At 38.8% G+C, this 25,029-nt stretch overlaps 3 pseudogenes; 2 read left to right on the top strand and 1 right to left on the bottom strand.

Annotated features, from left to right (window-relative positions):
* The first annotated feature begins 13,393 nt into the window (after positions 1 to 13,393).
* Positions 13,394 to 14,302, top strand: LOC107502744 (annotated as a pseudogene).
* Positions 14,303 to 20,713: 6,411 nt separating this feature from the next.
* LOC118607616 lies at positions 20,714 to 20,832 on the top strand (annotated as a pseudogene).
* A 614-nt stretch (positions 20,833 to 21,446) lies between these two features.
* LOC118607065 lies at positions 21,447 to 21,564 on the bottom strand (annotated as a pseudogene).
* Between the last annotated feature and the right edge of the window lie 3,465 nt (positions 21,565 to 25,029).

Below are 25,029 nucleotides of genomic sequence, written 5' to 3'. Positions count from 1 at the left end.
TGGAACATTTCCTTTTCATTTGTTGAGATGCTCATATGGTTTTCCTTTTTAAAAATGATTATGTAATAAATTACATTGATTTTTTTAATGTTAAAAATCTTGCATTCTCGGAACAAACCAAATTTTGCTATAATGTATTCATTTTTATATGCACTGTTGTAATCTATTGGCTAAGTTTTTTTTAACGATACATCTATAATCCAAAGGAAGATGGTTCTCTAATTTTTCCATTCTCCTGTTCATATTGCTTGGTTTGGGCATTAAGCTTATACTAACTTCATAGATTTGTGAGTCCTCTTCTTTTTTTTTTTTTTTTTCCTATTCTTTGAAAGAGTATGTATTACATTCTTGTGCAATTCCTTGAATGTTTAGTAGAAATCATCTGTAAAGCTGTTTCAAATGTTATCATCTTAGGAAGATTTAAAATATCATGCAACTTCTTCGATGATTTTCTATGTTATCTTGAGTGAGTTTTGGTAATTTGCATTTTTCTGGGAAGCTCGCCATTTGGTCTAAGATTTTAAATTATTGTTAGAAAATTGATGGTTAGTGGCCAGCCAATGGTTGGTCAGAAGTTTTCCTTAAACAGCTTGAGCCAGTGCCTTCTGCCTTTGTCACGAGGATCTATTGTTGTAGCCGCCAGCCCCCGAAAGACACATGGACCACCAGAACTCAGTGAGTGAGTTATAGGAGACACTCTTTATTCAGGCAGCTGGGTCTGCCAGGGGTACGCAGACCCCCAAATTAAGCAGCCCCGAAATGTAGAGGTACAGAGTTTTTAAACCCAAAATCCCATTCTTCATTCTGTCTAAACACAAAGGGCTATCTTTCTTCTATTCACTACCTATCAACTCACAGGTCAGGTGCGTAAGCGGGTATACAGAAGCAGAAAGCTTGTTTAGAATGTTATGTTCCTATGGGTAACAGCCTATGTTCCCATGGACATAGCCATGTGCTCATGGACACAGCCAGTAATTTTCCTGCAAATAATAAATTTCTAGCAGTCATTTTTCAGCCATTACACCATGTGTGTCTATATGTGTGCTGGGGCACAGGAAGTTCAGGCAGGTAACCAGTCTGACTTGGTTTTTACTTTCTGCTTTACAAGGCCTCATGGTCAGCCAGGAACCTGGGGTTAGGGTCCTCTTCTGCATACACATGCAGCCCTTAGTGTGTGCATTCTTTGAGATCCCCAAGAATATGCTCGAGTTTCTCAAAGTCCCCTATGGGTATCTTGTGCCCTACATCTTTTTAAAATTGTGCCTGGTTTCTTGCTTGCTCCAGAGAGCACTGTAACCTTAGGCAATAGTGACATCAGTCTTTCCCAATTGTTTGCCACCAATTGATATTATTTTCAACATAAACCCTCACCATGAGTTTTTTGGAAAGCTCTAAATCAGGTCAGCCCCTCCAGCAGAAGTGATGCCTCCAGTTTTCTTGGCTACCAAGTCATTTGGAGGAAAAAGGAAGGAAATGGGAGCAGTCTGGAGATAAAATGCTATAGATCCAGGCTTATTACCAAGGTTCGGGAGTTTTTCTTGAATAAATGCCCTTCAATTTGTTGTATACCTTTAGTTAACTTCCAGAGTACTGAAAAGGTTGTATTTGATCAGTTTGCCAGTTTCATCACCGATTTTTGAGAGGATTTGCCAAGGTCTTCCCTCCTTCACTTTCCTCTTCTTTCCTCACTGCTTCTTATAATGCTCTGGTAGAAGTTTCTTTTTCGTAAAGCAAATCTACTAGTAATGCTTTCAGAGAGTATCTATGAGATAAAATCTTTTTTTTTTTTAATCTTTTTTCTTATGGGTCTATTAAAAAATATATTTAGTATTCACAGTGTTTCTTCATTCTTGAGAATTATGACTCAACAATTCTGGAAAATTCTTAGTCATGATATCTTCAAATACCTCTACCCAATTCTTTCCATACTCTTTCCGGAAATTCTATTAGACATATGTTAAATATTTTGATTCTATTGTCTGTGTCTTCTAACTTCTTTTTCACATTTTTTCATCATTTCAGTTTTCTGTGCTTCTTCAAATCACTCTTACAGTTCACTAATCTTCTCTTCCATTGTGTTTAATCTGCTGCTAAATCCACTCTTTGAGGGCTTTATTGTGATCTTTGTTTCAGCGACTATATTTTTCATTTTTAGAAACTATTTGGTTCTTTGTCAAATCATGGGGGTTTTATAGTATTTATTTTCTTAAGGTTTAGATTTATTTTATGACTTTAACAATTTTCAACATACTGAATTTTTTGTTCTCTTTCAGGTTTTGTTGTATAATCTCAACATCTGCTTGTCCTAATTGTTCTACTCTGAGTCTCACATGTGGAAAAAAATTATTTCCTCAAGAGCTTTGGCATTTCTTAACTGTAAATTTATCATTTGTTTTGTCTTTCATTTTATTTTCAGAATCCCTTACAGTCTGAGTCATATCTTAAGGGCTCCCCAGGCCTCCATCTTCACTTTTTTTTCTCCCTCAGGACTATCTTTATTTCTATTCATTTCTTGTGTTGCAAATTACTGAACCATTGCTATTGGGTGATCTAGAATCACACATATACCTGAAGTCCAGACAGAGGCTTTGAATTCTCAGGCTGAGACAGACAAGCTTATCACCTCCCTGGGTAGACACATTATCTCTAGTCTATCCTTTCACTGAGTATGTGGCTTTTCAAGGGTCAAGCTTTACGGGGCTCTTGGGTACAATTTCCATTATAGGTGAGCCTAGGCTGCCATATATATATAGTATGTCTGTCTATGTGCACACACACACACACACACACACACACCAAGCATGCACACACGCACACACACACACCATGCATGCACACACGCACGCATACATGAGCATTCTGTACTATCCTGTTTTTTTTTTCCTAGCCATCCCAGTGCAGGGCCTCATCTCCTGTCACTCCTGGTTACTGACCCTTATTGACACCTAAGGGAAGACCCATTATCAGCTCACTAGCTGTCATCTACAATGTTTAATCCCCTATTTCTTTCTGGACTCCTAAGATTCCCCTTCCTTTCATGGGAGCTCAGCTGTGCCTTTAGAATAAAAATTTTAAATTTTATCACACATTTCAAAGAGCTTTAATAGTAGTGTTTTCTGGTTATCTTAGCCTGCCAAATCAGAAACACATGGGGAGGTTTCTCAGAGTATGTTTCAAAGCCTCTCTTCTCCTGACAAAAGTCTGATACAGCCTCTTAGGGAATATGCAAAATCTGGGTGGAGTTGGGGTCAGAAATGGGGTGGAAGTGGTGATCATTCCTGTGTAATTTGAAAAACAACATACAACCTACTTCCCTAGTTTTCTGATTCAATTCCTAGTGTTTTAAACATTTGTATTCCCAGTGTTTCATGCAGTTTCATGGCCCATAAAAATATTGAGTAAATGTATGATGAATGAATAAACGAATGAATGAATGAATAATTATTGGCAGACACTTTGTGATCAGTATAAAATAATGAGAATGCCTATTGTGGAGGTCTGATATGTGATCAAACTACACAGTACCTGACTCAGCCCAGTACATATTAACTGCTCAATAAAAGTCCATTATCCTTTACCCTAGAAACAGGGAAGAGGAATTCACCACCCTGTGGGTTTGGCAAGCTCAGATCAGACTAATTCCAGGATGTGGACAACCTGCATTCCAGCCTTAGTTCAGGTCTCTGACAACCTTGATGGAGGTCAAGTAGGAAGCATGAGGGTTGGCCTAGATTCCATTCTATGGATTTGGACCCAAGAGAGCTTGATAAATGGACCAGTCAGCCTATAGGACAGCCCCAGGGGGTGTGTCAGGGGTCTGTATTAGGCACCACCTATTTGTCTGTTTGGGGCATGGCAGAGAGTTGTGAAGGATCAGGAACACTTTGAGTGAATTACCACACAGGATGGCTTTTTCCTTCTCCATTCTCCCTTCCTTCTACCATTCCTTCCTCAGCCCTTTCCTGACTCTCTCTTCAAAGAGCTCCCCCTCCAGCACAGCTGCCTACCCCAGGGGCTCCAGGCTCTTCCTCTCTCCTACCTGTTGCAGGAGGGCCCAAAAGCTCTTTGAAGTCTGTGTCCCCCACACTCAATCCTCCTTCTGGAATTTCATCTCCAGAGTGTCATCCTGGGCCACACCCTCCCCCTTCTGAATCTGCTTAGTCACCAAGTCTCCTGGGTAGAGTACACCTCTGGGAATCTCTGCAATGAGACCTTTGCTGGCCACCCTCTAAGCCATCAACTGAGGTCAAAGTTACGTCAGCCACTAGCACTGCCTCTGGATTATCACACCTAACTCATCTCCAGCCTCTAGCCCTGGGATACTGGCCCCAGAGCCTGATCAGGGCCTCAGACCGGCTTTGTCTGCCTTCAACAGTGGTTTGCTTTGCTTTTGTTTTAAATGGGCCAACACTTAAACTAGATTTCACATATTAAAAAAATAATTCTGGCTGCATTGAGAAATCTGCTGGGCCCACATGCATTCCGCCCCCTTGGAGGGAATATCAGCTGTCCCCATATGGCAAGTGTTCCCTTCAAAGGGGACTCATATATCCCCTGATGAACACAGACCCCAACCAGTGTGCCTTTTCCCCTAAAGGCACTTGATATTAAGGCTCCTCTCTCTCTAGTCCATCATCATCCTCACTGCCAAAATTGACCCTGTCGTTCAGCAGCTTGTCTAAATCCCTGCAGAGGAAATCAGCCCCCTTAACCTGGTCGTTCAAGGCCCTTCCCCTTTCCATCCACGCTACCTCTCCAGCCTCACCCCAGGCTTTCTGCTCCCCTGGAGCACCACAGCTTGCTGCTTCACAGGTCTTCTCACATTTCCCAAACACATCCCGCTTTCCCAAGCCTTTCTGCACATAAATAGGACTTTTGGACCTCCTTCGCTTACAGAAGAATGATTGTACAGGGCTATATACACAAGTGTCTACACTGCTGTTCATGTAAAAAACTTCGGAACCTCTAGAGAATTTTTGTGAGCTTACTTGAATCAAACTGACGACGTATGCAGGGGAACCAGATCTCAAATGCTCCAAAGAATAAATTTTGCAGTTTCTTTTTTGCATTTGAAATCAAGGAGGGAAGTAAGTAAGATTACATTAAGGTGGGAGGAAAGCAAGGTGGTGATTTGGGTTACAGGAAGTTAAGATTATGTGCTCTCTTGAGGGTGGTCACTCTTTAGAAGGAGGAGTCTGAAAAGAGGCAGTTCAAAGGTGTGTTAATCTAGATACACAGAAACAATAAGCAGGGCTTTGCTTAAGGCAAAGTTAAGCCTTTTACTAAAAAAGTTATATGTCTTGGGTATGACTACCCACCATGACCTGTCCAGTTAGGAATTTATGTGAGGTCACTCTCCATAGAACCCCCGTTTTGGTCCACACTAAGTATAAAACACTACCCAATGGGCTGTCTTTAAAGAGAGATTGTTCATAAAGTTCAGACATTAAGAAAAGTTGAATTAATATGTTAATGGGTTCTTTATACTCACCACCTACATTCAATAATTGTTGCCATTTGCCTATGTGTATAGGGTGGGCGGGTGGGTGGGTTTGTTCATTGGTTGGTTTTGCTGAACCATTTGAAATGAATTGGCAAACATCATAACATTGCGCTTTCCGAATACACTGAACACTTCAGCATACATCCCCTAAAAATACATTCTTTTCAAAATCACAATACCATTATCAGACTCAAGAAAATTAAACAATAATTCCCAGTGTTACCTAATATCTAGTCCGTTCTTGTTTCCCAAATTGTCTTAGAAAGTATTTTATAGCTGTTTTGTTGTTTTCTTGGTCACATCACAATCCAGCCAAGGCCGTGGCCTAGCTGCCTGTCGTGTCTTTGTTCTGTTGCTCTAACGCGCTGCCTCCACCCATCCTTTGTCTCCTTTTTAAGCAACCAGGCCAATTGTCTCATTTGTCTCATTTCCTTGAGGTGTCATTTAACTCGTTCCTCTATCCCCTGTATTTCCTGTAACTGGGAACAGAAGTTAAATGTAAAAGGCTTGACTGGGCTCATATTAAAAACATTTTGACAAGGCCATCTCATGGGTAGTGCAGTGCACATAGGGGACAGGAGTTTGATTTACTCTCTGTGTTTAGACTGACATCTGCAACTAACTGGTTGACATTATAGAGAAAAGGGAAAAGCTGTGTATAGAGATCAGAGCTGCCGAGTGTGGCCTGGGCTGCCTTGCAATGTGGTGAGCCCCTCGTCTCTGGGGGTGTTCCAACAGAGTCTAGAGGACCGTCAAATATACTGATGAGGAGTCTCTCGCTATGGTTAGAGCACCACACTCCCCTCAGCCACTCTAGCTGGATACTTTAAGGAGTGTTTCAGTGGTCAAGATCACTGCAAATGTTGGTAGACAGTGGACGCTAAAGGCCCTGAAACATGTGAGACAGTCCCATAAAAAGAACTGTCACCCAAGATGCTATCGAGAACTGCTGGGTGAGAGGCTCAGTTAGAAAACATTTTTCAACCCTCTTTCAGCAGTGGAATATTTTTCAAACAATAGCTTCACAGACTGAGAAGACAGAAAAGAATCACAGTGCTCGAAGCCAGGGTAGCTCCTGCCAATGGCCCCCTCTAGAACCCTAGGGCACCAAAGAGCATGTATGAAAACCACTGAGCTCAGTGGCCTAAGATGCAGATGCTTCTTAAATTCTCTCCCTCCATCAGAAGTAGGACATCCATTGCAGTCCCCACAGCCACCATCACTCAGGCTCTGGGTACCCGCGGGCAAATGTTGACCCTCTCAGGCTCAGGCGAGGTGACAGCAGTGCCCACCTTCTCTTAAAAGAACTACCGGAAGCACGGCCAGCCAGTGCCTGGCTTATGGAAGGGGATGCACAATGTTCATTAAAGCCAAATCCAAAGTTCCTTTACTCTCTCGAATTAGAAATACATTCACATGATAGAAAATTCAAAAGGTGCGAATGATTTATACTGCAGCTGTCCACAGCAGATGGAGGTATATTCTCTCCCCAGGCACAAACTTGTTTCTAATGGGTGCATATTTCTGTTTCTTGCTTTTTTCTACCTCATAATCTCAGAAATCGCTTCATTCCAGTACATGAAAGGTTTCTCATTCTTGCGCAACTTTTTTTCCAAAGCGTAAGACATACATAAAAGTGCACGTAAGGGAAAAGCTTGATGAAATCTCACAGTGAACACACTCAGGTGACGGGCCCAACTTCTGCACCATGCTACCCCATGTTTTTGAATTTCTATTAAGTATATATTATATTACAATGCCTGCTTTTGCATTTTTATTATATAAATAGACTCAGAATATGTTCTCTTTTGTGTCTGGCTTCTTTTACTCAGCACTATATCTGTGAAATTCACCCACGTTGTGTGTAGATGTAGCTGATTCATTCTCACTTCTGGGAGCTACTCCTGTGAAGGAATGCATAACCATTTATTCAACCATCTACTGTTGATGGGCACCTGTGCAGGTTCCAAAATCTAGTCATATCTAATGGTGCGGCTGTGAACATTTTAGTACATGCCTTTCGAGGAACAAAATTAAGTTAGGTTATTTCTAATAAATAAGTACCTATGGATGGATGCTTCATTAGTTCTTAGGGCTGTACAGTGTATATAACACTGCGTGGATGAGCCATAATTTATATTTAAATTGCTTCTACTTTTTTGGAAATAATCTTATACATATATCATTTCCCACGAGTATATCTATGTCTTAAATATTGAAAATGTAATTGTTACATTTTAGAGTTCTGTATAAGATTGGTACTACCACTAAAATAAAATTTAAAACTACTCTTCTAACTAACCCTTTCTCCCAGTGCTTCTCAATACAGGCACTCTTAGCATTTTAGACAACCTTTACTGTGTAAATTGGTCCAAAGAACTGTATTCATTAATGTGAATTATACTCCCAAGTCATTGAGAGAAGTAAAAAAAAAAAAAGTCCACACATTTCCCATTCGGAAGAGCAGCATTTCCTCTACTGGAGACTATTGTTATAACCAAGGCAAGAATTGCCTCATCAGTATTCTTGATTCATATTATACCTCTATTGGAATATCTCCAGAGACAGGGATCTCACTCTCTGACAAGGAAGCCTTTCCACTTTCAGACAGCTTTGATTGCTGTCCAGCCCCTCCCCCCATCCTGTATATTTCAGCTATTATCCAGATTCACACCTCTCAACACATGGATGATAAATCTAACCCCTCTTCAGCCTCAGCTTTCTCTTTTGGCTAAAAATCCCCAGGTCTACCTCATTTTACATACAGGACATGGTTTCCAGACCTTTCAACATACTAAGAAGCATCATTTTATTTATCTAACTCTAAAACTGTACTGCTTAGAGCTGCTATGTCTCCTCTACCAGAAAGGAGCATTCGCTTTACTTGATTTAGCTCTTATTAGTTAAACTCTTATGATCACTAGTCAAAGAAACCTACTGAAACTGGCTTATGGAAAACAAAGTAAAACAAAAATCAAATCCAGTGGCTTATGTTAGCAGTCCCAGGTTAGCAACCCCAGCAAGGGAGTGTTTGCCACATTGCAAATGTGCATCAATGCAGGAAAGGCTACTGATTGACCTGCTGGGTCATATCCCCAGGAAGATGAATACTATTATTGCCAACGCCTGGATCCTTTGTCCTCGCTTATGTGTAGAAGATGGGTGAATGCCTGAGAAACAGCAATGATGGCAAGATAAAAATCAGTGCATGTCTATTACATTACCTTAAAGATGGATGGCATTCGCTTTTGGGGAACCAGAGCTCAATGCATCTCAGAATGACTTTACCGATGACTACAAATTCCACATCAGTACAGTTTAAAGCCAGGTATCACTTATCCTGAAGTAATGCTACTAGCTTTTTCAGAAATCCATTTATTTGGCAAACATGTGTTGCACATTCATTTGCCAGCATTTCAGTAGGTGGGTAGGATAAAAATGAAAACCAAGTGGCCCTTGGACTGGAGGACCCACAGCACAATGGGGAAGCAGATATGCCAATAGACAGTATTGTGGAATCAATGCTATGAGAGGCTCCCCAAGGGAGATGGCACTTGCAATAAGCTTAGGGAAGGTGTAGGAATTTGCCTGGTGGACATGTGGGAGCAGCAAGGATGGAGAAGGAGGGGGCATTCTGGGAAATGGGAACAGAGTATGCAAAGGCACAGATGTGAGCAAGGACTTGGGAGTGTCTTGGGACTACAAGGAGTCTGTCCAGCACTGTAAGAGGATGCAGTGTAGGGGAGAAGCTAGGGATGGGGCTGGTCAGGTAGGCAGGACCAAATGGTGATTTTCCAACCAAGCATGGTGACACCTGTAGCCCCAGTCACCAAGTTCCCTAGCTTTTAAAATACCAATAGCCATCATTCCAGCAGCACCTGTTCCACAAGGTCTGAGGAAGCTCAGTCTCTTCTCCACCAAATGCCTCTGAGGTTTTCCCGGGAGGGGTGCCATCTCAACATCTCCCATGTTACTACTTGCCTGACTCATTGCTTCAGATAATCTTGTCATGCTCTTCAATTTGTTCAAGCTCTCTGATCTGCTTCACCCTCGAAACGTGGACCTTCCCTTTCTACCCAAGGCTTGAGCTATCAGAACAGAATTCTAGTGCAGAAATGAAAAATTTGCGCGGGTAGTGGGCAGCAGGCTCCTCCAGTCCAGTAGCTGTGCCATAGAGGGTCTTCTCCCAGCATGAACCCCCAACCCTCAAAGCCCTCTAACCTCTCCATTCCTTTTGTTCCCAGCTCTTTGTTACAAAAAAAAAAAAAAAAAATTTCTTAGAAGAAAAATTCAGAGATGCTCCAAATGGTGCAGCTTTGGCACTATTTTGTCCAATTTTGTATTTACCACCATGTACAGTTGGTCTTCTGCACAGCACATTCTGGAAACCTCTGAGCCAGTCCAAAGAGGTACTAAAGCAAAATTGATCAGCAAATGCCTGGATACATAAACCGAACAATATTTGAAGTAATTATCAAGTCCCTATTTATGAATAGTGGAGGGTGCTCCCTGCACAGCTTTCTCCATTTGGTTCTCTTGTGCTGCTGTAAAAAATAAATGAAAGAATAAGAGCATAATTTCCTAACCTGGGGACTAGCATACAGTAGGTGCCCAAAAGGATGTTGGACTTGAATCTAAATCTTACTTGATCAGATAGTCACAAAAATGCTCTTTGGAAAGAGAAGTCAGCACTTGATTTCAAAGTGGACATTTCCTGTTGTGTTCCTACAGAACTGCCTCCCTAGCCCTTGCCTTCCCATGGATGCAGGTCTTTGTGACGCATTATCAAAGGAGTCCTTTTTCTACTGGTATTCATTCCAAAGAAGGTAGGAACATCCCATCCTGAAACTCTGTCACAGACGTAAGAAAATGTCTGTCCAAACCTGTAGAGAATTTTTATGAGCTTATTTGAGCCAAAGTGACGACATTGCCGGAAAGCAAGATCTCAAATACTCCCTTAAGGGTGGTTATGTCTTCAAAGGGTCTGGGAAAAAAGGATTACTCTGGCATTTCAAAGGTGTGTATAACAGATGCATAAAAACAATGGACAGGGCTTGCTTAAAAGCCTTCTACTAAAGAAGTTATAAGCCTGGGGCATGACAACCTACCATGACCTGCCCAGTCAGGAATTTATGATCAGATCACCCTGTGAGATTACTTTTGGTTAGATTTATTCCACCACAGCCCTAATGTGTCATTATTGTCTAGGGCCACATTACGAGTAACACTGACCGCTGACATTTATGGGTAAGGCCCTGCCCAGGAGAAAATCCAGCTCTCACCCTCTTGGTGCCCTAGGGAAGCTGGCGGGTAAATTTCACAGTAGCACTATCATCCATTCTCTGTCAGGGGTTCACAAGTTTGAGTTTAGGGCCAGACCCCTCATTACACCTCCATTATATTCCCTCTTACTATCCCAGACCCCTACCCTCTGATAGCTGAGGTTTGCTCAAGCAGCCTGCAGAGAATGAAAAAGATTACCTCTGCTCTCCAGGTAATGTAGGGAGGAGGCAAGGGAACTAAATGTTAAGTCAAAGCTATATCCAAAGTCTGCAATGTGTTGTTGCCAGACCATGGGAAACCGAAGAACGGAGGAAGAAGATTCCTGCTGGGATTACTAACAAACCATTTACCCATACAGTGAAGGGAAAACATGAAAACAGTCTTTAAGTCATGCCCTACACAAAATAAACAGGATCATTCTTTCCCTAAGGACTAAAACCATGGGGGAACCTATGGATCAAAGGCTAGCATGCCTTTTCAAGTTACATACCCTTCCTTATCTTTTACTCTGTATACCCATATCATCAAAGGAAAATGGGTAAACAAAAGCCTTTAAACTGTAACTCATAGGAACAAAGAATGATATATAAATAATTCTCTGAAAACTCTGGGCTTTTAAGTCTTTACTTTTTCTTAGTCTTGTTCTCTGTCCTCATTGTCTTTTCTCTCTGCCTCTCCGTCCCTCTCAGCTCTCTCACTCCTTTCTCTTTGGGAGGAGCTCAGTGGACCTGAGCTCTCTGTTGATGGAGAGTTATCCATTCTCTAACTTTCTTTTTGACTCTAACTCTGATGTGCCCTTCCTGCACTGTCAAGAATTCTCTCTGGGTACAAGGCTTGAGACTGCACCACCTGAGGGAATTTGCCCTGTCCTGCATCACAGGCACTCACTGACTGCTTGCCAGGTTAAAGAAATCCATCCAACCCTACAGAAGGGTGTTTGACAACAACCATCCTTGGGAAGGAGAACTTGGTGGTCTGGAACCCATGGTGTGAGGAAGACAAACTTTTCACTCTGTACTAATGGATGAATTTTGAATCTTGCACATTGTGCACATAAAGCTTCTTTTTAAAAACAAAATTTACATATTTGTATTTATATATATGTATTAGAATAGAATATGTATGTTAGAGTGTTTTGAGAATATAGAAGTTGGGCTTTCTGGGGGAGGTAACACTTGAGAACGGTTTTGAAAGAGAATTAAAATGTTCCCATCAGGAAAGTGGGTGGGGGTAATAGAGAGGGGCCTGCTAGGAAGGGGGAACAGTGTGGGCAAAGGCCTACAAGTTTGGGAAAGCAGGATGTGTTCAAATCAAATGTATAACCAAGATACATCAGGGAGCTGGAGCTGATTGGATGAGTACCCCTGCCGGAGAAGGGGTTTTCCAGGAAGAGTCTGAGGGTCAGAAAAGGCTGAGGACAGAATGGGGGACAAGGAAAGGAAGAAAGCCAAGGTTAAAAGAGCAAGAGGCCATGTGAGGTTCAGACTCTTGCTCAAGGTGTCCCTGATCCTTTACAACTCTATGCCATGCCCCAAACAGATAAATAGGTGGTACTTAATACAGACTCCTGATATACTCCCTATGATGCATGTAATGCATCTGCCTTAGAGTGAGGATGAGGTGAACAGCAAAGGCTTATCCTGCTGACAAGCAATACATCAGGCATTGGCAGGTCCAATCCACAGAATGGAATCTGGACCAACCCACATGCTTCCCACTTGTCCTCCATCAAGGTTGTCAGAGACCTGGGCCACGGCTGGAATGAAGGTTGTCCACGCTCAGGAATTAATCTGACCTGAGCCTGCCAAGCCTATGAGGCCACAATCAGCTCCTCCTTCTTCCCTTAGGCTGCACTGTCCAATATAGGAGCCACTAGTCATAGATAGCTATTTAATTCACAGCCTTAATAACTACCTTTCAAATATTAAATAGCTCAGTGAATACCTCCTCAGGTGTTTCTGACTTAGCAAACTAAAATAACCTAAAATTTTTCTTATCACATATTCTTTAAAATGACCAATGAAACAGAACAGAAATTATTTCAAATGCACAACTGAGTTCCCACAAAAGAATAAAAAATGAGAGTGGATTAAACCCTGCAGATGACAGCTTATGTATCTTCTGTGGAGTGACAATGGGGTGAGCAGCAGGGACTTGTGCCTAACGTCCATATGGGGACAGGAGACAGCCCTGGAGTGCACCAAGGTCAAAGTGGACCTGAGCTCTCTGCAGAAATCTGGACCCTTGAAAAGCCACACTCTCAGCAAAAAGGTGAACTGAGAGAACAAGCCCATCTACAAACAGGTGACAAGCAAGCTTGTGTGTTTCAGTGGTCATAAGGATGCTCAATGAACTTAAGGGTAAGAATAGATGAACTCAGTGAGAACTTTAACAAAGAGATAGAAAACATAAAAAAGAACTAGTCAACAATGAAGAATATAATAACTGAAATGAAGAATACATTAGCGGGAATCAACAGTAGATTACATGAAGTAGAGGACTGAATCAGCACTTTAGAAAATAAGGGAGTGGAAAACACCCAATCACAACAGCAACGAGAAAAAAGAATCCAAAAAATGAGGATACTTTAAGGGGCCTCTAGGACAACACTAAGCGTACCAACATTTGCATCATAAGGGTACCAGAAGGAGAAGGGAGAGAGCAAGGAATTGAAAACCTGATGATCAGCACTGAAAGGGTTAGTGTGAAGAATCCAAATAGAAGGACCAGAAAACTCTTTTAAGTGGTGTCTGGAGAAAATTAATTTCGTAATTCACCCAGCTGGAATCCTTGTTTTTAAACTACTACTAAAAAGTAAGGAAGAAATGAGTGGAGGATTGGCCCCAAGGAAAAGCACAATGTATATATCCAACTTACCCTTTTCTCTGATGAACAATGACTTATACTGGATATATTCCAAGTATGGCACAGTTGTAAAGGCTACTATAATGAAAGATAAAGATACCAGGAAGGGTAAAAGGGTTGTATTTATTTTATTCTTGGATAAAGATTCTGCACAAAACTGTACCAGGGCAATAAACAACAAACAGTTATTTGGTAGAGTGATAAAAGCAAGCATTGCTATTGACAATGGAAAAGCAGCTGAGTTTATCCGAAGATGAAACTACTTTGATAAATCTAAGTGTTATGAATGTGGGGAAAGTGGACACTTAAGTTATGCCTGTCCTAAAAATATGCTTGGAGAACGTGAACCTCCAAAGAAGAAAGAGAAAAAGAAAAAAAAATAAAATTCCTGAACAGATGAAATTGAGAAAGTAGAGGAGATGAAGGGGAAGATCTAGCTCTTGACAGCCTCAGTCAGGCCATAGCTTTCAGGTAACTAATATATTTTACATAACATTCCCACCTCCAGCATGGATAGAAACAAGCCCAAATTGGAGAACGAAAAAAAAATGGAAAATAAGTTCAGGGGGTCCCTTGACATCAGATGATTTAAGACACCCAGGGATAAAGCAAAGCACATATTTCAGTGATGATGAAGAACTTAGCAATTAAAATTATATTTATTATGTAAATATAATTTAAAACATTTTTATTCTTGGAGTATCAAGTTTAGTTGCGACTAAAGATTACTTTTAGAATTTGGGTATAAGAATACTTAGTACCAAATAAATTTTTACTATATTTGAAAAGAAGTTCTAAAGTAACATGTTTCTATTTTGCCTTAGCAGAATAATAAAAATCAAGATTTGCTAATAAAAAAAAAAAAGAAAGAATGAATGAAAACTTCCCTAACCTGGAGAAGGAAATAGACATACAAGCCCAGGATGTGCAGAGAGTCTCAAACAAGATGAAGGTAAAGAGACCCACATCAAAACACATTGTAATTAAAATGCCAAAGTTTAAAGACAAAGAGAAAATCTTGAAAGCATCAAGAGAAAAGCAATTAGTTATCTACAAGGGCACTCTCATAAGAATGTCAGCTGATTTCTCAACAGAAAACTTGCAGGGCAGAAGGGATTGGCATGAAATACACAAAGTGATGAAAAGCAAGAACCTACAACCAAGATTACTCTACCCAGCAAAGCTATTGTTTAGAATTGAAAGGCAGATAAAGAGCTTCACAGACAAAAAAAAAAAAAAAAAAAAAAAAAAAAAGCTAAAGAGTTCATCACCACCAACTGGTTTTACAAGCAATGTTAGAGGGACTTCTTTAAGAAGAAGAACAAAAATTTAAAAAAAAAAAGATCAAAAATATGAATAAAATGGCAATGACTACATATATATAAAAAATTACTTGAAATATAAAAAAATTAAATGCTCTAATCAAATGATTGGGTAGCTGAATGGGTAAGAAAACAAGACCCTGACATATGCTGCCTACAAGAGACTAACTTCTGATCATAAGACACACACAGAATGAAAATAAAGGTATAGAAGAAGATATTTCATGAAAATAGAAATGAAAAAATAAATCTAGGGTAGCAATACTTATACCAGACAAAATGACTTTAAAACAAAGACTATGATAAGAGACAAAGAAGGACTCAGTAATTCCACTCCTGGGTATTTATCTAAGAAACCCAAAATATTATTTTGAACGGATATGTGCATTCATAAGTTCATTGCAGCATTATTTACAATAGCCAAGATTCAGAGGCAACCTAGGTATCCATCACTGGATGAATGGATAAAGAAGAGGTGGTACTCAGCCAGAAAAATTTTTTTAAAAGAATGAGATCTTGCCATCTGCACCAATATGGATGGACCTAGAGGGTATTGTGCTGAGTGGAGTTAAGTCAGATAGTGAAAGACAAATGCCATATGATTTCCCTCACATGTGGAATCTAAAGAACAAAATAAATAAACAAAACAGAAACAAACTCAATAGAGAATATTTTGAGGTTGCTGGATGAGAGGAGGGTTGAGGGTGAGTAAAAAAAGAGGGATTTAGAAGTACAAATCGGTAGTTACAAAACAGTCATGGGGATGTAAACTATAGCATAAGGAATATAGTCAATAATATTAGTAACTATGTATGGTACCAGATGGGTACTAGACTTATTGAGGTGATCATTTCATAAGTTATATAAATGTCTACGCTGTACACCTGAAACTAATATTGTATGTCAACTATAATTGAAAAATAAAAAAAAAATTATTTAGAATAAACTTCCAGATTTGACAAAAGGTACAAGAAGCATGAACCCTCCCATGCTTAGAAACAGTAAGTCTACATTTAGAACTATCACAGTGAAAGTGAAGAAAAAGGCAAAAAGAAAAAATATTTAAAGCTACCAAAGGAAAAAAAAGCTGATTATCTGACAACAGAACTGACAACTGACAGGATCCATGGCAACAACTGAAGACAAAAAAGATAATGGCATAACATCAACAAATTCTTTGGGAAAATCATTCTCAACTATAAAAATTTATACCTGGCTTAACCATCCTTCAATAATGAAAGTGAAATTAATTTTTTTTTTTCAGAAAAGACTGAGAGCATTTATCTCTCAGAAATCCTTTCTAAAAGAATTATAAAAGATGTATTCCAGGAAGAACTAGAATTCAGAAAAAGTGGTAGATTATAAGATGTGATAGCAAAGACATTAGTATGTATGTGGATAAATCTAAATAGGCATGAACTTTTTAAAAGCTTAATTTTAGTGTTGAAAATAAAACACTGGAAATCAATAACTTGTAAAATGTTATCATTGTTTTTTTCACATCTACTGTAACAAACTGCCACAAACTGGGTGACCTGAAAAAAAAGACATTTATTTTCTCAGAGTTCTGCTGGCCAAAAATCCAGAAATTAAGGTATCATGAAGGTTGCTTCCCTCAGAAGGCTGAGGGAGAATCCATTCCATGAGCCTCTCCTAGCGTCTGATAGCTACTGGCACTCCTGGGCTTGTAGCTCTATCACTCCAATTCTTGCCTCCATCTTTATGTGTCTTTTGGGAGCCACTATTCTACAGACATCAAGAGAGTTATTAAAGAGTTTGAGGGCCCCTTTTTTTTTTGGTCTGGGATTAATTTTAGACTTTTTAATCAAATATGCATGCTGGAAATTGAATGACAACTTTTAAATTTTAAAATATTTGAAACAGGATTATTATAGAAAAAGTTAAGGGACAGAATGAAAATTTTGATCAATTTAATAGAAGATGGCAATCGAAGAAAAAGTATATAGAAAACACAAAATAAGATGGCATAAATAATCCAACTCTATCAGTAATTACAATAAATGAAAATGTACTAACTTACCAATGGAAAGGTAGACATAACCTGATCATATGCTATTAATAATATTTAACCATATGCTATTTATAAGAACTCACCTAAAAATATTCAGAAAAGCTAAATGTAAATAAATGTAAAGGGATGAGCAAAAAAAAAAAAATATATATATATACACACACACACACACACACACACACACACACACACACTAGGCAAAAGAAAGCTGTTATATATGTGTCCTATATATTAGTATGGACATATTTTGATAGGTCAAAAAAAAGCTAATATGAATAAAAAGCCTAACTACGTAATGTTAAAAGGATAAGATGACCAAGAAGATAAAATAATTTAAACTTGTATGCATATAACAAGTCTCCAAATATACAATGCAAAAATTACAGAATTACAAGGGTAAACTGACAAATCCACAATCGTGGTGGGAGATTTCAATACGTCTCTTCCATTAGTTGAGATAGATGAAGCATACAGAAAATTAGTGCGACACAGAAGATTTAAACTACCTTCATAAAACTCCATATTCAATAATTAGAGAACACGCATGAAACATTTGTTAAAACTGACCATCTGCTAAGTCAGAAACAAACCTTAATACCAAAACAAGTAATATCATACATACCATGTTCTCTGACAATACAATGAGAAATCTAAGACAGAAAACACATGCAAGTCCCCACATGGTTGAAATTTTAAAATATATTCTAAGTATTTACTGGTCAAAGAAGAAAACACCATACAACAAAATTGGTAGGATATGGCCATAGGAATACCTAGGGGAAAATTTATAACCTTAAATGTATGTCAGAAAATCAGTGATAGGGGAGTAGCAGGGAGAGGGGAGGTAGATGGGGTAAAAGGGGTCAAATACGTGGTGACAGAAAGAAATCTAACTATGGGAGGCAAACATACGAAGCCTCACTGTTAAAATGTGCAGCTGAAACTTGCTGGATTTCGTTAATCAACGTTATCATAAAAGAATTAATTAATTAATTAATTAATTAAGCTGGAAAAAAAAATAGACAAGACAAGAAGATGAGACCAAAAGTCAGTGAGCTGGGCATCCAACTCAGAGCGGTGGGGGAAACCCCAAAGAAAGAATAAAGGAACACAAGAGGATCTGCAACCCAAAAAGTGGTTCTTTTTAAAACCTAATAAATCTTCTAGCAAGAGAGAGAGAGAGGGACAGGGAGGAGAAGTAGAAGCGGGGAAGGAGAGAAGAGGAAAAAGGAGGGAGAGAGAAAAAAAAACTATTGAAAAGGGTTATATTACAGATACAGTAGATTGTACTGTGAAGCACTTTATGACATTAAGTTTAAAATCTTATATGAAATAATTTATCTTAAAAATATAACTTAGCAAAGTGTATTTAAGAAGAAACAGAAAACTCAAATAAATCTATAACCGTTTTTTAAATAGGTAGTTTAATATTCAACCACCTATTGGCCATAGTGGGGGAATGGATAAATTGTGGTTTATTCACATAATGGAATACCATACAACTGTCAAACAAAAAAATGAACGAGTTATACAAATATTAACATAAATAAATCTGAGAAAAATAATTTGGAATGGAAACATTTTCAAAAGAAATTGTAGTCTGATGCCATTGTATACAATGGTGAAATACAATGATAGTAGCATCTATTCTTTAGAGATGAAAGGGGTTGAGTGTAATTCAATAGGCTGTGGTAATGGCCCTGAAGGCCAGGAGGACTCGAAGCCCAGTACGCCCTGGTGAGAACTGATACTCATTTTCAATGCCTAGTGCCATGAAGGCCCATGGTCACCAGATTTTCCCAGTTTGGGAAGACAAACAAGAAATCAAGATATTTATGTGACTTCTGTTCCAGTTTTTGAAAGACTGAAGTGGGGGGGTGGGGAAAGGCCTCTTCTGTAGAAGGGTAAAATATAGTCTTTGCTCCCAACCCCCAGCTTGTGATTTTTGCCCAGGTCATGAGAAGTCAGGCATAGGTTTGAGCAGGAGCCCTGGAAAAAACAGATCAGATCAGCCACGCTGGAAGCAGCCTAGATTCTGCTGCCTTCAGGCCTCATGGTGCTACACTGTACCACCACACCCGTTCCAAGTCCTCTGAGCCAAGGGATTCCCGGCTATGGCCCGCAGTATCCCTTTTTTTTTCTTTCCACCCCATTCCCCTCTTGTGACCCAGAGCCTCAGGTAGCCACAGGGAACCCAAAAGAGGCTAAAATCCTCCTTGTTCTGAAGGAGACATTAAATTATCTATTGGAAAGGCAGATAATTTAAATGACTAGCTGTCACAATACTGCTTGACTTTGAGATCACAGTGTGGGCATTAAAGTGGGGCAGGGGGAGGGTTCACACCCGGGAGAGTCACGGACATTTTTGTGTAATAATGATAATAAATTATATGTGACAATATTTATAACTTTATTGCCGTGTCTGGTATTATGCTAAGAGCATTATATGACTGATATCATTTAATCCTGATAACAACCTCATGAAGTAGAATACGACAATGTGGACAATACTAGTATCTCGGTATTTATTTTACAAAATTTATTTCTAAAAAGTGTTTAGGATGCATAAACAAAAGTCAGTGAAACTAAGTATTGTATTTCAAATATAAACATTTTAACAAAGGGTCAAGTAAAAACTTACATTTATTAAAAAAAATTAATGGTCAGCAGATTACAAGGATAAACTATTCAAAAGTAACAACCTGAGGATAAAAAAAATGATATAGATGATAGAGGCATTGTTCATCCCTCTTGTGACCAAATCAAAGTGGTGTGTGACTGAAACATGGAGCAAACAGCAAGGGAAGTAGCCCGAGATCTAGACAACAGAAGCACCACAGCTAGGGAGAGAAATAATTAATCAACTTGCAGTGGTAGGTGAAGGGAGGCGAAGACACCAGGATGTCCCGTCCCAAGCAGCTGAGTGGGACAGAGGCTGCAGCAGCCGGCAACTGCAGACGCCTCTTAAAGGGGCCATGTCCATGAGCGGACTTTCGTAGTAATGGACCTGCCTGCTCTGAGCACCAGCACTGAGTCGGCTACATGGGGGTCACCAGGGACTTACAAGTGGATACTGCGTTGTTGGAGTGAGGGCCAGAGACGATGCTCTCTCCTGGGCAGAAGTGCTGGTGGTATCCATTATTGCCCCTCTGTTGAGTCCTCCCCCCATTCCCAGTGTGCAGACACACGCCGCCATAGCTGAAACGACATCAAACTGGATAACAGGTTGCTTCACCCAGAGGATTCCCTGAAACTCTGCCTCTCCCAACTTGCAGCCCCCAAAAGCCACATCCAAGTGCATCCTCGGCCAGTCAGGTGTTCCTTGCTGAGCAGCACTAAGATTCATGCTGGTGGCAGCTGACCTCGGTTTCTAGTTTCTTTAGGGAGCTGTAAGCACAGCATCTGTGGATTGCTTGCTGAATCTTAACAGGTGGCCCCGGAGGGGCACAGGCTGGGGCTAAACTTGGCTTATAGCTGAACCCCTCTCAGGACTGTGCCACTGGACTCCTACTACACAAAGCCACGCTAATAAGACTGGGAGACTTAGGATCTTTGCTTGGTACACAGAAATAGACACTGAAAGGCTGCCAAAATGGGAAGACAAAGAAGCAGAAATTATATGAAAACAGACTAGAGATCCAGGAATAATGGAGTCAAGTAATCTAACAGATGCAGAGTTCAAAACACTAGTTAGAAAGATACTCAATGGTTTATAGCCATGCCACCCTGAATGTGCCCGATCTTGTCTGATCTCAGAAGCTAAGCAAGGTCAGGCCTTTTAAGTACCTGGATGGGAGACCACCTAGGAATACCAGGTGCTATAGGCAATAATAATTGAAAAAAAAAGCTCTATGAACTTAGAGGAAGTGTAGATGAATTCACTGAGAACTTTAACAAAGAAATAAAAATAAATAAAAATGGAAATGAAAATTATAAGAGGGAACCAGTTAGAAATGAAGAACACATTATCTGAGATGAAGAATATACTAAATGGAATAAACGGAGTGAATAAAAATGATTGAACCACTGGTATAGAGGATAGGGAAGCCAAGGACACTCAGTCAGAATGGCAAGAAAAAAGAAGGCAAGACTATAATAGCAATTCAAGGAGCCTATGAGACACTATTAAATGTAAAAATATCCATGTTATAGGGATACCGGAAGGAAAAGAAGATGTTGAAGAGCTATTTGAAGAAATAATGATAAAAAAAACTTCCCTCATCTGATGAAGGAAATAGACATACAACCCCAAGAAGTTCAGAGAGTTCCAAGAAAGTGGAACCCAAAGAGACCCACACCAAGACACATCATAATTAAAATGTCGAAGGTTAAATACAAAGATTCTTATTTTATTTTATTTTTTTAGGCGAGGCAACACTTGGTTGACCTCACAGATTGCAAGGACCTTGTCTGCTTGCAATCCCTTATTTTTTATTTTTTATGCCTACAGCAGCTAGTCTTCCTAGGTAGTCTCCCATCCAAGTACTACCAAGTCCTACCCTGCATAGCTTCCGAGATCAGATGGGATTGGACTTGTTCAGGGTGGCATGGCTATAGAGAAGTACAAAGAATCTTAAAAGTAGCAAGAGAAAAGCAGTTAGTTACCTACAAGGACACACCCATAAGACTGGCAGCTAATTTTTCAAAAAGAAACCATGCAGGACAGAAAGGCTTGGCCCAAAATATTTGACATGATGAAAACCTGGGATCTACAACCAATACTACTTTATCCAGCAAAGCTATCACTTGGAGGACAGATAAAGAACTTCCCAAAGAAAAATAAGCTGAAGGAATTTATCAACACCAAGCCAGTATTACAGGAAATGTTGGAGGGACCCCTTTAAAAAGAAAAAACATATATGAAAAACAGGAATAAAGAATGGTCATAACTACATCCCTACCAACAAGTACCTCAAATGGAAAATTAAGTGCTTCAACCAAAAGACACAGTGGCTGAATGGGTAAGAAAACAAGTTGCCTACAAGCAACTCACTTCAGATTACAAGAAACACAAAGACTAAAAGAGGATGGAAAAAGATATTGCCTTGATGGACCTAGAAGGTCTTGCGCTAAATGAAATGGATCAGATAAAGACAAATATTGCATGATTTCACAAACATGTGGAATCTAAAGAACAAAATAAACAACAACAAAAGCGGAAATAAACTCAGATACAGAAAATATTTTGAGGGCTAGTAGATGGGAGGGGAGATGGGGGATTGGGTAGTTGCAGACTAGACATGGAGATGTAGAGTGTAACATGGGGAAAAAGGTTAATAAGTAATAAAATATGTAAGAGGAAGAGGGGTACTAGACTTAGTGGTGCAATTGCTTTGTGAGTTATGTGGATTTATTATTGTATGCTAAGTATAATTGAAAAAAATGCATTGAATTGTACAATGTAAATATGAGCTACTAATTGTCTATTATATTTCAATAAAGCCTTAAAAAAACCTGAATACCTCTTCAAAATGAAGAATATTAAATAATGAAAAATTAAAATGGAAATGTTTTTCTCTTTAAAAAGAGCCATCTAAAAAAATAAAGCACATGACATCAGATATCCCAAGAAAACCACAGATCAATATTTATTATGATTATAGATATAAATATCAACAATATGCTAGCAAATCAAACCTAGCAGTGTATAAAAAGGATTCCATACCACAAATGAGATTTATACCAAGAATACAAGGTTGGTTTAATATCCAAAAATCAATAAAATAAAGGACAAAACCTCAACAACAAAAAAAAGAAAAAGCATTTGACAAAATTCAACACTCCTTCATAATAAATCACAAAAAAATAGTGAATAGAACTGCCTTAATCTGATAAAGTTCTCTATGAAAAACCCACAGCTTAACATACTTAATCATGAAAGATTGGATATTTTCCTCCTAAGATCAGGAACAAGGCAAAGGTATTTGCTCTCATTACTTTTGTTCAACACTAGCTCAACAAGAAAGTGAAATGAAAATAAATCCAGACTGGAAAAAATGTAAAACTACATTTGCAGATGACATGATCTGGCACACAGAAAACTCTAAGGAAGCTGCTTAAAAGCTATGAGAACTAATAAATGAGTTCAGCAAGATTGCAGTATATAAGATAAATACATGAAAGTCAATTACATTTTTATACATTAGCAATGGGCCAACTGAAAAAGAAATTAAGAAAACAATTCCATTTTACAATAACATCCAAAAAATTCCTTGGAAATAAATTTAACAAAAGAAACGCAAAATTTATACTCTGAAAACTACAAAACATTGGTGAAACAAATTAAAGATGACCTAAATAAATTTAAAGGCACCTCATGTTCACAGACTTGAAGCCTTAAAATTGTTAAGCTGGAAATACTTCCCAAATCGATCTACATATTCAATGCAGTGCCTATTAAAATCCCAGCTGATTTCTCTCAAGAGATTGACAAGCTGATCCTAAAACACATATGGAAATTCAAGGGACCTCAAACAGCCAAAATAATTTTGAAAAAAAAAAAAAGAAATTAAAGCCACTCATACTTTCTGATTTCAAAACTTTCTGCAAAGCAACAGTAATCAAAACAGTGGTGGCATAAGGCTAGACTTATAGACCAATAAAATAGAAATGAGTTCAGAAATAAACTCTCACATTTAGTCAACTGATTTTCAGCAAGGGTGCCAACGTAATTAAATAAGGAAATAACAGTCTTCAACGTATGGTGCTGGAACAGCTAGATATCCACATGTGAATGAATGCAGTTGGAACCCTATGTCACACCATATACACAAATTAACTCAAAATGGATCAAAGGCCTAAATATAAGAACCGAAACTATAAAACTCTTATGAGAAAAACATAGACAAGTCTTTGTGACCTTGGATTAGGCAATGGTTTCTTAGATGTGATAATTAAAGCATAAGCAACTAAGAAAAAATAGAAAATCAGACACCATTAAAATTTTTAAACTTTATGCTTCAAATGATACCATAAAGAAAGTGAAAAAAAACCATAGAAAGGAAGAAAAATTTTGTAACCATGTATCTGATAAGGGTCTTGTATCTAGAATAAAGAACTCGTACAACTCAATAACAAGACAAATAACTAAAAATAGGCAAATGATGTAAATATACACTTCTCCAAATAAGATTTATAAATGGCCATTAAGCACATGAAAAGATATTTATAGCCATCAGGGAAACGCAACATACATGAGATAGCTATAATCGAAAAAAACACAAAATAATAAGTGCTGGCTCTGTACGGGAAGGCACTGGAATTCTCATACACTGCTGGTAAAAATGTAACATAGTGCAGCTACTTTGAAAAAGTCTGGAAGTTCCTTATACAGATAAACATACAGTTACCACATGATCCAGCATTTCACTTCTAGGTATATACCCAAGGGAAAACACATGTCCACACAAAAACTTGTGTGTGAATATTCATAGCAGCATTATTCATAATGGTCAAAAATAGAAACAACCCAAATGTCCATCAACTGATGAATGGATAAATAAAATGTGATACCCACACAATGGAATTTTATTTGGCAATAAAAAAGGAATGAAGTACTGACACATGCTACAGCATGAATAAACCTTGAAAATATTATGCTAGGAAACCAGTAACAAAGTCTACATATTTCATGATTCCATTTACATGGAATGTCCAGAATAGGCAAATCTATAAAGGCAGAAAATAGATTAGTCTCTAGCTCTGAGGGGAGAATGTCAGGATTAAGTGAATTAAGGCTAAAGGGAACAGAGCTTCTTTTGCGTAACAAAAATGTTCTAAAATTGTTTAGAGATTTGTACAACTCCATGGATATACTACAAACCATTGAACTATACATTTTAAATGGGTAAATTGTGTGGTATGTGACTTATAGCTCAATAAAACTGTTAAAAATAATACTAATAAAGCAAATGAATGGTACCATTATTGAGTCACAGGATCTTAAGAGCTCCAGTGGCTGCAGCTCTTTGTAAAGCTACCCAAGTTGAAGGATGGGAAAACATGGAATGAAGAAAGGGTTTTCC

The sequence above is a fragment of the Rousettus aegyptiacus genome, unplaced genomic scaffold, assembly GCF_014176215.1.
Source record: "Rousettus aegyptiacus isolate mRouAeg1 unplaced genomic scaffold, mRouAeg1.p scaffold_m13_p_8, whole genome shotgun sequence".
NCBI classification, from domain to species: Eukaryota; Metazoa; Chordata; class Mammalia; order Chiroptera; family Pteropodidae; genus Rousettus; species Rousettus aegyptiacus.
The sequence above is the reverse complement of the archived record's forward strand: the minus strand, read 5'-3'. Positions and strand labels throughout refer to the sequence as shown.